The 14,129-nt window shown below is 36.3% G+C and overlaps 1 non-coding gene across 1 annotated transcript; it reads left to right on the top strand.

Moving 5' to 3' along the window:
* Positions 1 to 7,720: 7,720 nt before the first annotated feature.
* Positions 7,721 to 7,825, top strand: LOC132663935 (U6 spliceosomal RNA). The gene has a single exon (XR_009603326.1). It is a non-coding gene; the product is annotated as a U6 spliceosomal RNA (small nuclear RNA).
* The last annotated feature ends 6,304 nt before the right edge of the window (positions 7,826 to 14,129 follow it).

Here is a 14,129-nt window from a genome sequence, read left to right as displayed (position 1 = left end):
TTTTTCACAAATCCTACTTTACATATCAGTGTATTTTAAAATAGTTGAATCAATATTCAATCTCCTAGAAACTTTTAATGTTGAAGAAATCTGTGATTCAATGAAATGTTTTCATAAAAGATGTTTACTTGTTCTTTGGTTGTCCTTGTAAGAATAATAAACTTCGTGCAACTGTATACCAACTTATACCAGTGATTTATATAGCAATTTTGGAAATTTATCTTTAAAGTCATAGTTTAAGTTGTCCATAAGCCTCAATAGATTTTAAATTAAAATGATTTATTTCAGTATCATCATAAATCTACTTACCTAATATTATGGTTATTCTTTATTTCTCACTTAATAATAAATGGATGCATTTATGGAATGTATCCAATGCCTCTTGATAAGCTAATTCTCTATTATTTTTTTCTGTATGAGGATCTTCAACTTACTTAGCAAAACTTTACATAATAATAGGTGGATTTCATTTTAATTTCAGCTTAGTTCCAAGTATACTTTTTCAATCATTTTTAATTCCAACTTGCAGTCTTTGACAGTTCAATATACTTTGTAAAAATAACTACCGGTCTTGAAGTCCAATTATATAAGACATGCAGTGTCTTTTACACATCTCTTAAAATAATATCCAGACCCATTACAAATATTTCAAACACATAAGGTTTTTCTGTGTCTGATCAGGACCTCTTGCTTGACCTGTCTTCTAAGCAGCAGCTAATCTTTGTTGGTAAGTCTGACTTGAATGCTTAATCAGAAAATCAAACCAAGGAAGCTTCTAGGGATCTTTGGTAATCAGGAGTGTTCTTTAGAATTTAAGACTTTGCTATTCCTACTGATATGTATGTGGAAGAACACTACAATAATGAAACAGAGTAGGCTATTGGACATAACCGAATCTAGAAGGAATAAGGAGGAATTTTTAAAACATGACAATTGCAGTTATATAACATTTTTGTTAATTCTATGGGAAAAGAAGGAGATGTTGGGGGGGGATATATGGAGCAGAAGGAGGAATAAGAGGTGCTACGAATAGAAATATTTAATGCCATAATGTCACTTACATTTCCACACATTTGCTAGAACTATTTGGGTCATTAATGTGCCCCTTTGTTTCACCAACTTTTATAGTGCATGTACAACTATTGTTAGTCAAGATAATTCTATTTTTAGGAGATTATTACTCTTTCTTCTTGTGACCTTTGTGGTAAAAGAAACTTGCCAAGAACGTTTTAGGGTGATGGAATTCTCGATAAAGTAGAATTTGCTAGAAATTAACATTTGTAAGAAAATATTTTCCATAAGATTTAAAGTTACAATTGTACCAAAGTGTGGCCACATCCGAAACATACAAAGAAATCTTTAAACATTAAGAAAACAACCCAATTTAAAAAAAGAACAAAAGATCTGAACAGGCATCTTAAAAGTAGATACATAGATGGCAAATAAGTATATGAAGAGAGGGGTGCCTGGGTGGCTCAGTCGGTTGAGTGTCTGACTCTTGATTTTGGTTCTGGTCATGATCCCAGAGTCATGGGATCGAGCCTTGTGTCAGGCTCCACACTGAGCACGGAGCCTGCTTAAGATTCTCTTTTTCCCCCCTATGCCCTACTCTCCCACTCCTCAACTTGTTCTCTCTCTCTAAAAAAACAAAAAAGTGAAAAGATACTATGCATTATTGGTCATTAGGCAATAGAAAATTTAAAAAACAGCAATGAGATAACACTATGTATGCTGAAGCATTAGATTGTTTAGATTGGCTAAAACAAAAAATAGTGCCAATGTCAATTTCTGGTGGGTGTACAACAACAGAAGGGCTCTTTCAGTGCTGAGTGGCAGAATGGTACAGCCACTTTTGAATAAGGTATGGTAGTATCTGACAAAGCTAAATGTAGTGTTAAAATACCATCTAACAGTCAGGTTTTTTAAATATATACCCAATGGGTTTGAAAACTATCTCCACTCTCTGACCCTCCCCCGCTCATGCTCTGTCTCTCTCTGTCTCAAAAATAAATAAACGTTAAAAAAATTAAAAAAAAAAAAACAACAAAAAACTATCTCCAGACAAAAATATACACATGAATGTTTATAACCGTTTTTTCATCATCATCCAAAACTGGAAGCAACCAAATATCTTTTAGTAAGTGAATGCATAAACAAACTGTGGTAAATCAATAAAATAAAATATTAGCAATAAAAATAAGTTATTGCATGATGAACATTTTTAGATGGATCATAGGATAATTCTAAGTAAAATAAGGACTCTAAAGAGACTTGATAATGAATGATTCCAGTGTGTGCCATTTTGGAAATACAAAATGGTAGAGACAGAAAAAATAATCAGTGACTACCGGTGGGTCAGGAAGGGAAGACAAGGGTTGAATAGGTGAAGTGGGGGGGATTTTTAGAGTGATAAAAATATTCTATTTGATACTACAGTTTTGGATATAAGACACAGTTCATTCATTTAAAACTATTGAACTTCGCAACACGAAGAATAAACCGTACTGTATGCACGTTTTATAAAATAATTTGAGCTTTTGGGAATTACAGAATGGAGTGCATAATATGAAAACAATCTAACTGTACTATAAGTGTATCAAACAATCTGGGGGAAAAGGTGTTGATTTTAAAATTTTGGAAAGAAAATGAACATAGGGTATACTCTAGTTAAAGAAATTTTTTCTTACGAGTGTGCCAATTAATAATTCTGATATTTCTACACTTGTATACTGGAATTAAACTATAACAAATGATGGCAGATGAAAGACCAGTTTCCTAACTGTTGAAATGGAAGTTTGCAGATAAACGAGTTAAGCAAGCTAGAATGATCCATGTGGCAATGGATTAGAATCAGAGATCACACTAAATTCATAGTTAGATTAATATCTATCTACTGACAGTTATATTTGTCAATGTATGTATGTTAGTACACATGCATGTATTTCTTTATTCTGTCAGCTGAAAAGAACCTAAAAATGACACCCGAGTAGCTCTGAGCATACCTTCCACCCAGATCTTGGCTTCTAATATCATTCTCCAGTAAAATGAGTTGCGGCTCTTTGGAGAAATGTTTGATTCTAAGAAAGAGGAAATATATAAGATGAGACTGTATCATTGTATAGTAAAGAAAGAAAGGGTGTGCCCCCCCCAAATAAAATATAAAATAAAATAAAATACCACAATGGGGAGGTATGTCAGTGGAATACAGGAACCAACTGAATGAAACTCCCAATGGTCACAACAGGAATAATCTGAGCAAAAAAAGTAGTACCGATCTGTAACCAAAAGGGTCAAATACATATCTGTGAATCTATGCTGATGTAAAGAAATGAATGGATAAATAAATGCAGATGTGAGACAAAATTCCTGTTAAGAAGAATTGAAAAATAATTTACGTAGGTAGTTTAACCATGAGGAAGCCGAGTATTGCTCACCACTTCTTACATGTGGGCTGTGCATAGTAACTTCAAAAGAATACAGTGTGGAAAAGGGATGGGGGTAGAGATACTTTACAGTGGAGAAATCTGATAATCACTACCTCAGGTGATCATTAATATCAACAGTGATTAAGGCACATTATTATTTATTCCTGATGTGATAAGAATGGTACCTTTCCTTGTGATTTCCCTCCTGGAATCCCATAACCTCATGTTAATAATGAAGAAGACATCAGGAAAATCTCAATAGAAACACATTCTACAAAATATCTGACTGTCTTCAACAACAAGGAAAGTCTAAGAAACTGATATAGTCAAGAAGAATCTAGAGAGACATGACAACTAGTTGGAATGTGGTACCTTGGTTGGGATTCTGGAAGAGAAAAAGGAAATTAGGGAAAAACTCAATCTGAATAACAATATATAATAATAATACATCGATATTGGTTGATTAACTGTAACGATGTTACCATACTAATATAAGATGATAATGGAAAAACTGAATGTGGGTTATATGGGAACTCTACTCACTATTTTCATAATCTTCCTGTTAATCTAAAATTGTTCTAGAAAATGGTATAGCAAGAACTTCAAAATGATTATCCACTTGGATTCTTTGTAATATTTCTCATGCAACATCTCTCTTATACAATATCATATTGGCCTTCCCAGCATGAAGTTAATGTGCTTATCCCTGAAACTAAGCCCCTGAATTTCGTGGGAGTGTTCCTCCTGACTCTTCTCTTTCCACATTCAATGCTTAAGTCTCACTGTCGCCTACTAAGATTCAAATTCAAATTTGGCTCCTCATGCTGCCTCACTTCCCATCCTTGGAATCTCCCTAAAGCTTCCTGTAGCCACTCACTCTGCCCTCATACCTCCCACTTGGCCTCGGGTGGAAAAATAGGAGAGAAGGAAATAGATGCTGGTCCCTTGAATGTATAAAAAGGTGATGTAATTTGAATGTTAGTTAGTTGTGTCCAAGAATTTTAGCCATGCAAGAAGTATTGAGTATCTACTCTATAACCAAGTTCTTAACAGACATTTGTTTTGATTTGGTTTCATTTCTTTTTCACATATATGTTGAGTATTTTTCTTACTAGCTGAGTAGTTTATCAATTTTCTTAACTAAATAGTTATTATCTTCTAATAACGGGGAAATGAAAGGGTCCTCAGGTCTGATTTAGCCAGGCATCAATGAGCAATAAACCTTTGGTCGTTGATGACTGTGCTAGTTATTCAATTTAATTGCACTATTTTAGTGTATGCTGTGTTGCACCCTCATGTTACTTTTCAGAACTGAAGGAATGATTCTACTGGTTGCTGGAGTGCTGCAGATACAGACAGCCTATCTCAGTCTGTTTGGGCTGCTATAACAATTACCATGTGTTGGGTGGCTTATAGACAACACTTATTTCTACAGTTGTGGAGGCTGGGAAGTCAAAGATCTTGGCAACAGCAGATTCAGTGTGGTGGCTGGTAAGAGTCCATTTCTTGGTTTATAGATGGTGCTATCACCTCATGGGGTGGAAGGGACAAGCTAGCTCTCTGGGGTCTCCTTTTCAGAAGCCCTAATCCCAATCAGAATTGCGCTCTCATGACCTAACACCTCCCAAAGGCCCCACCTCCTAAAATCATCACCTTGTGGATTAGAATTTTGGCGTATGAATTTGGTGCAGGGGATATAAATCTACAGACTGTAGCACAGCCTTATCTGCCAATTCTCTGCGAGTTGCCTTCAGCCAAAGAGAGCCACTTTTCCTCTGGTCATACTTTCTTCTGAAACCTCGGACTGGTTATATAAACCTTGCTCCATGTCCCAACATGAGAAAGCTCTGAAGGACCATTCTTGCTTTATAGCCCCTTGTGGAATGGCAGAGGCCTTGTATGACTTCATCGTAGTCCAGTTTCTTCCTCAGCCTAATTTTATTTCCTCCTGTTTCCCTTCAAGAACACACCCTAGTAAGCTCACTGTACTCAAATAAAGCTCAGAGTTTGTATACTAGGAAATTCAGCTCATTACAGACAGTGCCAGATATGGGTCCAGAAAGATGTGAAGGGATTTTGGAACTGTATCTACAGCCAGGTGCTGGCAAGGAGAATCCAGGTAGTTGGTTTGAGTATGAGTAGACATTAGCCCAAGGTAGCAATGTGGTTGCTCAGACTTTCACTGGTAGTGAAGTGAATGTTATACTTGAGAACAAGTTAGTAATTTGCTAGATGTATCAGTCTGTGAGACATTTAGGAGAAAGAGTAATGAAAAAGAAGATACTTGTTGGTGGGAGTAATTGATGTTCTGAAGAAAGATAATAAAAATGGCAAGTGACTAATCAATTAAAAGCTTAGAGTAAAAGCCATTGGACCTTCTTGGGGTCATATAAAGAGATCCCAGCATCCCTATAGCTTGAGATCAAGAAAAGTTGAGAGTCAGGTCCAGAGCTATCCATAAGTGTAAAAGGGCTTCAAGAAGCTTTCTATGCTCGATCTGGACAGGTCTCCAGTGGTGAGGAAAGCACCCTGACTAGGGAAGAAAGGAACTCTGTGCATGATATCAGGGTATTCGGGTTTATACACCTGAAAGTCTTTAATATCCATATCACCTTAAGTCTCTGAGGAAGCAGAAGTGGCCTACTCCTCCTTGGTAAGCTAGCGCTCTTCCTAGCTTTAAGATGATAGAGGAGTTTGTGGTGACAAGGCAGCATTAATCTTTCAAGATCTGTTTCCATCTCTTCTCCTGGCGACGGACCAGTAATTTGGTCTATCCTCCTTGAAATCCTATCTCAAATTTATGATAGTATATGGATGTTAAGATAAATGAGAATCGGGCTAAGGACAATGTACTGAGCCAGGCAGCACTGTTATTGTAGATCTTATTTATCAAGTGAGGAGTAACCAACCTGATGCTTCTTGAAATCTTTTGTCATGAGCTTATTTTAAGCCTCAGTCCTTCAGCTGATATTTGACCAATTGGGCATTGCGATGCTTCAATCCAGAAATGATTGAGAAAATAATTTTTAAGCAATTTCGGTGGTTTCTTTGATAATTTGATTAAAGTTAGGAATTCTTTTCATCACAAATTTCAAATGCACACATGCACCTGAAATATGTGCCATTTTGAGGTTACAAATGAACATCAAGTAAAAAATATTGATTTAGGGCAACTTAGGTTTAAACATACTTAATATCTCAAATTAATATTTGATCTTTTTAAAGGTTATTTGTAGAAAATCAGAGATGCACTGGAATAGATATGTTGGGGCTCATGCTGATATTCTCTTATTTGGAGGAAGTGTTTCAGCTGTGCATTTTGTTCCTGAGATATTAAAAAGGTGATAATGTCACTGTACTACTACCAGAAAAGATGATTTATTTAATTGGACAATAAGATAATGTGATTAGTATAATTTTCCAGAAAGGCAAGAGTGGTCCATTTAAGGTTCATTTCCCACACCATCCTTTTACATTTGAATGAGGGTTAATAAAGAAGAGAATAAAAATGAAATATGAGGATTTTTAGCAGTCTGGTGAAAAGAAAAGCATTTGTCATACTGAATTACCAGTTTCTTGATTTTACTATTTTAAGACCCCCAAAGCATTATAGTTCACTAACCTGTGCCTTGACAATATACTCACTGCAATAAATTTTTCATTGTAAAGACGTTTTATAAAGAACTTGACCCGTATCATTATATGATGTCTTTTCTTAATAATTTAACAAACACTGACTTCCTGGTGTGAAATGAGCCAATTAAAGTCATTTTAAAAATGCATAAGTATCTCTGGGTTGCTTTCAATTTTAAATAAGAGCAGTATATAATATCCTGCAGCTTAGTTTTTCTATTTGAAAATGTAGCTAATCTGACCACAGTTATTGTTCTCTATCACATATCCCAATTGAATTAAGATTTCAGGTCTTCTATGATCTTGTTTTCTAAGTTGGTTTACTAAAGAGTTAAGTCCTTCTGAACAATTCCATCTTCCAGTCAACTTGAAAAGCTCTGATCATATATACTCGTGGTTTTTATTCTTTGTTCCTTTCTATTATATTTATTAAGAGAAATATAAACAACATTAGAGCAAATATTCATTTTTAACTTAGTGGGCATAATGTGAAAGAAGATTCCAGCTTCAGTTGATCTCAGAGATTGACCTTGAACCTGGGAATAAAAGTATCCTAAAAAACTGGACAAAAAAATACATCTGAAAGGAAGAGTCAGTTGATAAGTGTGGCCTAGTACTCAAACTCTGCTCCTGGAAGGGACATTAGGATTTTTACTAGGGATGCTTGCTTTGGCAGTGCATATGCTAACGTTGGAATGATACAGAGAAGGTTAGCCTGGCCACTGTGCAAAGATGATATGCAAATTTGTGACAGGTTCCATATTAAGTTTTGTTTTTGTTTTTGTTTTTGTTTTTTTTATGAGTGCAATGAAAATAGGAAGGCGACCTACCTTTGAGACCCTGCCTAAATCCTGGGAACCTTAAATGCTTATGCGTTAAATCTCAAAAGCCCAGGTATCTAATTGTATCATTGCTTCTACTGAAAATATATGAGTAGAGAGACAGAATGATGAATGGCAGCATACCTAATTCTATGCAGGTTCTTTTCTGGTTCTGCTTCCTTCCTGGAGCTAAATGGGGGTGCAGTGGGGGGGGGGAAGGGAGGGGGAAGGGGCTCAGTCACATGGTCTAGCCAAGGAGGTACGTTTAACATAGCTTTTGGATTGAAGTGAAAACTTCAGAATCAAGGTGAGACCCTGTTGTCTTTCTTTATGTCAGCTTCTGCAATGTTTGAAAAAAGCAAGTTCAGTATTTTCCTAAAACTGGAAGGCCCTGTGATTCATTTCCAAAGACATTGGAAAGAGCAATTCAGCAGAACCCCTCAGCTTGGCAAATAGTCCCTGATGAGCAGGCAGTAGAGGCAAGCTTTGTCCTTATATGCATGCTTCCTGTTACTGTGTAAATCGGGTCACCTAGTAACATCTAACGCTGATTTACCTCTTGTTTAACTTCCAGTGAATCCGTGTCTGTGTCTTGAGAAGCAGCTAGGATTTATTTGCAAATATAGGAAATGTAGTTTTACTCTGTTGACTATAGGAAGTTCTATGCTACTTCTTGATAGGAATTAAAACACTGATAGGAAAAGACAGAATTATTTCTCCTCCTTCACTATAGTGCACAGCAGAGTCACAGGAGTGCAAAGATTACAGGGAATCTTTGGCAGAAGCTAAGTGCAAGCAGCAGTGGAGCAGAAAAGATGTTTGGCAGAGGAACCTGGATGAGACAGTAGTGCCTAAGGAAGTAGCATTGCTGAGCATAAATCGTGAGACTTATGCGGATGAAGTGAATTGAGAAACAGTAATAGTACCTTGCAGAAGTATCTGTGTCTTTCAGGAACTGCAGCATCCAATGAAAGTAACATAGGTGTCCAGCAGTAGGGATGGTGGTAACCAGGGAGTGTGGTGGTATGTTACAGTCCGAAAAGCAGAGGCCATCTGAAGCAGAAATTAGCGTGGGGAGAATATATACCACCACCACTACCACCAATAGTAGAGATTTGATATTCTACTTCATGAGAATATGATAAGGTGTCTGTGGCATAGGCTCCACAATGTATTGCTTCTGGCTGCTTCCCCCAAGTACAGTTCCTTTTCTCAGTTGAATCCTTCTTAAGTAAAATGAGTACCATGACCCTGTTATTGTTACCGTTTTATTAAGGATTCTCTTTAGATTTTGTACCTATACTATACTATGAAGACTTGTGTCCCCTCCAAATTCACGTGTTGAAATTTTAACCCCCAAAGATGTTGGTAGACATGGGGCTTTTTGCAGCTACTTAAGTCATGAGGGTGGAGTCCTCATTAATGAATTAGGGCCTTTATAAAAGAGAATCCAGTGGAATCGAGTGCCCTTCCACCATGGGAGGACGTGGCAAGATGATAGTATCTAAGAATCAGAAAGTAGGACCTCAATAGACACTGAATCTGCTGATGCCCTCATGTTGAACTCCTGGGATCCAGAACTATGAGAAATAATCTTCTGTTATTTGTAATCTGCACAGTTTGTGATTTTTTTTTTATAGTAGCCCAAATGGACTGAGGCAATATAAAAGAGCCCTCAGATGTTAAAAAAACAAAAACAACAAAACTACACAAAACAAAACAAAACACAGAACAACAACAAAATGAGTGAACTGGATTGGATGGTTTTCCTGAAGGGTGTGGCAACAAATCTCTCTGTGTCTGACTAAAAATTACCCATTTCCTGTTCTCTAAAGTAAGAAGTTATATTTTCTTCCTGATCGACCAGAGGACACTGTTTATAATTTATAAAAAACATGATGGGTTATGTGAATAAAACAAGCAAACTTAAGTGTTAACCTTTAATTTTAAGCTTTTGAGGATACTCCACTAGGTGCTATAACTAAGTTTTAACATCTTTACTTAACATCTACATCATAGGAAGCACTGAGTGTCTGTACATTTTAAGGAAAACTACCAATGATCATGAAATATATTAGTATATTAGTATCCATATTTCATAATTGAGAAAACAAATATTCAAAAACATTGAATGCAGAAATACATATATGTATATGATAATTTGGTACTAATAAATACATCATATTTATAAATTTGAGACAATTATGAGAAATACACAGTGAATGCAGAAATATATATATTTCTCATAATTGTGTCAAATTTTCACTTTGCTTTGATAGCAAAAAATTTGGCTTAGCTCAGTTTGTACATGGCTCTGTCTTTTCATTAACTCACCATTCATTTGGACTTAGCTAAGCCATGTTAGCTGTCATTGATGAGAAAAGAGCTTTATGTGAATTATTCATTAGGATGAGTGGGGAAGCATTCCACTCCTGAAACAGTGTTTTTGCTACCTAATACAGGATTTTATGGCAGCTGTCCACCTCCACAGGTATTTGTGCAATCTGGCTACTGCCAGTTTTATTAAAGAGCTTTCTCAAAAATAAAACTAGCTCACTTCTTTATATTTAAATTTTTTCTTTATAATTACTCTATTGAGAAAGTTGTCCTGTAATTGTATTACTTTGCAGGGCTTTTCTGTGAAATGATGTGGTGGCAACAGTTTGCTTTAATCTTCTGGTGTAAGACTGGTTATGACATTTGATGGTACGTGTGGGTGTGTTTTGTGCGAAGAGTAAGGTGTAATATGGTATACTCACAATATAGTTGGGGCATTGAGTTGGAAGGTATTGCAGATTGGCTTTCTCAGGAAGCTGACTCTGAAATGGCAAGGAACATTCAGGAATATGATTAGGGAGAGTTCTCTCTACAGGTGTTATTCATTCTCAAGAGGAGGAGACAGAAGTAGGGTTGAGCAGAGGGTAACTCAGACAGCAATGCAGGACAGAGGCACAATTGAGCTTCAGCTGAGCTGAATGTTCAGCATTGTTCTGGACTGTAGTCAAAGTGCCTGGCCTTTGTATCTGTGCAAGGAGTGGGGGCAGGCTGCACCCAGGAAGGTGGTGGGCTTGGGGAGATGTCTTTATCTGAGAGCACGGATCTTCTCAGACACACGGATCTGAAGTTTAGGAGAATGGTATGATAAAGATTTGAGATTCATCAATATACAGATATAATTGCTCATATGGAATGAATAAAATTAGCTAGGGAGAGTGTTAAGAGGGAGAAAAGGTCGTCCAAAAAAGCAAAGCTAGCATAATTTCATTTGTTGTTACTTATTTTCGAATCAGGGAGATATTTAAAGTCCTGTCTTTATTTTATTCACATGTTCTATTAACAGTTATAGGAGAAAAGGAAACACCATTTGTCAAAAATACCATATAATTCTGAAAGAGAGAGTGCTCAGTAAATATAAATATGAAACAGAGACATGAAGTAATGTAAGTAGTCCAGAAGGGAAGAGCACATTGTCATGAGTGATGATATAGGGTAGTTATGGTATGCAGTGAAAGAACAGTATTGCATATGACTGGTTACTACACGAACAGATCTTCAGACTAGATTCTTGTGTTTGGGATCTTGATTCTGTTGATTGTCTGCAAACTGTTGGAATCATAAGTGAGTTCTCTGTGTTATATTTTTCTGAATGTTCAGTCTGCTTCATCTCCTGTTTTTAGTCATTTGGAAAAAGGACTATGTCAGAACAAGACAGGGCATTCTCTAAAGCACTTTGGGGTAAAACTGCAATAATTGTGCTAATATTTTTTCTATTTCCTCTTCCATTTCCTTGCTCTTAAGTTTTTTTGACGCTTGTTTTTGTTTTTTTTGTATCTCCATAGGCATTTTGAAATTAAGCCTTCTGAACTGGGTGTTATAATTACTTCTGATTAATACAGCATCTCATTAAGCCTTTAAGTCTTTTCATTTTCTTCTAAAATGATTCAGTTCCCAAACAAATACTGATAAGGTTAAGAGGTCTTTTTATTATGAAAGTTTGAAAATCAGTATTCTAATATACATATATATCTCAACTGTTACGTGCCAGAGGGTAATTTAAATGAAGACTGTTATTTTGATTTTATTCCCCACTCCTATCCTTGGGCAATGTATGTTTCGTGTTTTAAAAAAGAGCTTCTGTGGAAATCTTTCAATGTATTGCAGAAGCATTTGATAGAGTGACTTGTGGTCAGATTTATATTGGTCCTATGCAGTGCACTTCACTTAAATCTTAGTAACTTTAAATCAGGTCAGTAATTTTCTTAATTTAGGGAGATGCTAATATTGAAACTAAAAATGGTTTTTGGCTGAATTAAACAAATTGTTATTACCTGCTAATAACATGCATCAAAGTTAAATGTTTAGTGATAACCTGAGGGCCACATGATATAGGCACAGGTGTCATCAAGGAGACAATATCTGGAAAGATAAATTAGAATAAGACTGTAATTCAAGATAAGAGCATCAGAATTAAACTACACTGTAATATCAGGAGATTTTTAAAAATTAATTATTATCAAAACACTTATTCTAAAACATGTGGATCCCTGGTAAGGTGGGAAAGAAAGAATAGAAAGATTTATCTAAAAGTAAATGTTGTGAGCTGGGAAATACAATGGTCTCCCATAAGGGTAAAATAATTCATAAGCCTGAGGGTGAGGAAATCTGGCAAATTATCTTAGTCACATTGCTTACATATGAGGCCACAATTCCTCTATCAAGTAGGTCACAGAGGAGAGGGAGGCTAAAGCAAATATAAGAGCAGCTAGACAAATGATGTAGCATTTTTGCAAGGGATTCAGCCTGCAAGGGAAATTTGGAGAGACCCCTGTAAGTAAAAATACTGGGATCAGGGAAAGGTGAAACTGAATTAACGTTGGTGGCTTCACATTTTGAGCAGGGAAGAATTGGAGTTAAAGAAAGGCTTCTCAGCACTCACATTACTTAACGTTTAGCTAAAGAGAAGTTTGGCTCCAAAATTAGAGTATTCAAAAAAAAAAGTATATTACTCCATAGAATTGAACAGATTACATTTATATCCATTTACATATATATATACACACATATATGTATGCAATAAAACATAATTAGCTAAACAACCCCCACCCTCACTACAAAATGGGATATAATGACACCATTGGCAAAAATCTGTGTGCCCCTCCAAATTCTGGATTTTATAATTCTATTTCTTGTTTTTTGCATATACTTTAACCCTAGATAAGAATAATTTAAAGTAATAAACGTTAGTGGCACCTGGGTGGCTCAGTTGGCTAAGCGGCCAACTTGGGATCAGGTCGTGATCTCATGGTCTGTGAGTTCGAGCCTCACATTGGGCTCTGTGCTGACAGCTCAGATCCTGGAGCCTGCTTCAGATTCTGTGTTTACCTCTCTCTCTGCCCCTCCCCCCCCCACTCGTGCTCTGTCTCTCAAAAATAAACAAATATTAAAAAAATTTAAAGTAATACATGTTAGTTTTGCAATTTGGAGTTCATAAAAATGGTGTTGCACTGTGTCTAGTCTCCTGATAGATATATTTTTCTTCATTCAATTTGTATGGCAGCTATTGTTCATTCATTATTACTACAATAATGTCCCATAAATTTGAAAGACATTAACTGTTTTTTTTTAATTCTACTTTAATGCACATTGAGGGTTTTTTTTTTGTATTTATCTTATTTTTTTTTAATGTTTATTTTTTGAGAGTGAGCGAGTGAGAGTGAGTGAGCACAAGCGGGCTAGGGACAGAGACAGACACAGAATCCCAAGCAGGCTCCAGGCTCTGAGCTGTCAGCACAGAGCTCGACCCAGAGCTCGAACTCATGGACCGCGAGATCATGACTTGAGCTGAAGTCAGACATTTAACCAACTGAGCCACCCAGGTGCCTCAAATTTTTCAATTTTTTAAAGAAAGTTTAGACACTTTAATCTTTATGTTAAATCTCCTGATTTTAAGGCAATTTTAACAATTTTTTCAAAGTTTATTTTTGAGAGAAAGACAGAGACAGAGTGTGAGTGGGGGAGGAGCAGAGAGAGACACAGACACAGAATCCCAAGCAGTCTCCAGGCTCTAAGCTGTCAGCACAGAGCCCAACGCGGGGCTCGAACTCACATGCTGTGAGATCATGACCTGAGCCAAAGTTGAACATTGAAATGACTGAGCCACTCAAGCACCCCGAACATTGAGGTTTTTAAAAACAGTATTACCAGGAAAACTACTGTTGAGGTTTCCAAGATCATTTCAACCTGTTTCTGT

This window comes from Panthera onca, chromosome D4 (genome assembly GCF_046562875.1).
Source record: "Panthera onca isolate mPanOnc1 chromosome D4, mPanOnc1 haplotype 2, whole genome shotgun sequence".
Taxonomy (NCBI): Eukaryota; Metazoa; Chordata; class Mammalia; order Carnivora; family Felidae; genus Panthera; species Panthera onca.
Note: the sequence above shows the minus strand (reverse complement) of the source record. Positions and strands in the feature narration are given on the sequence as shown.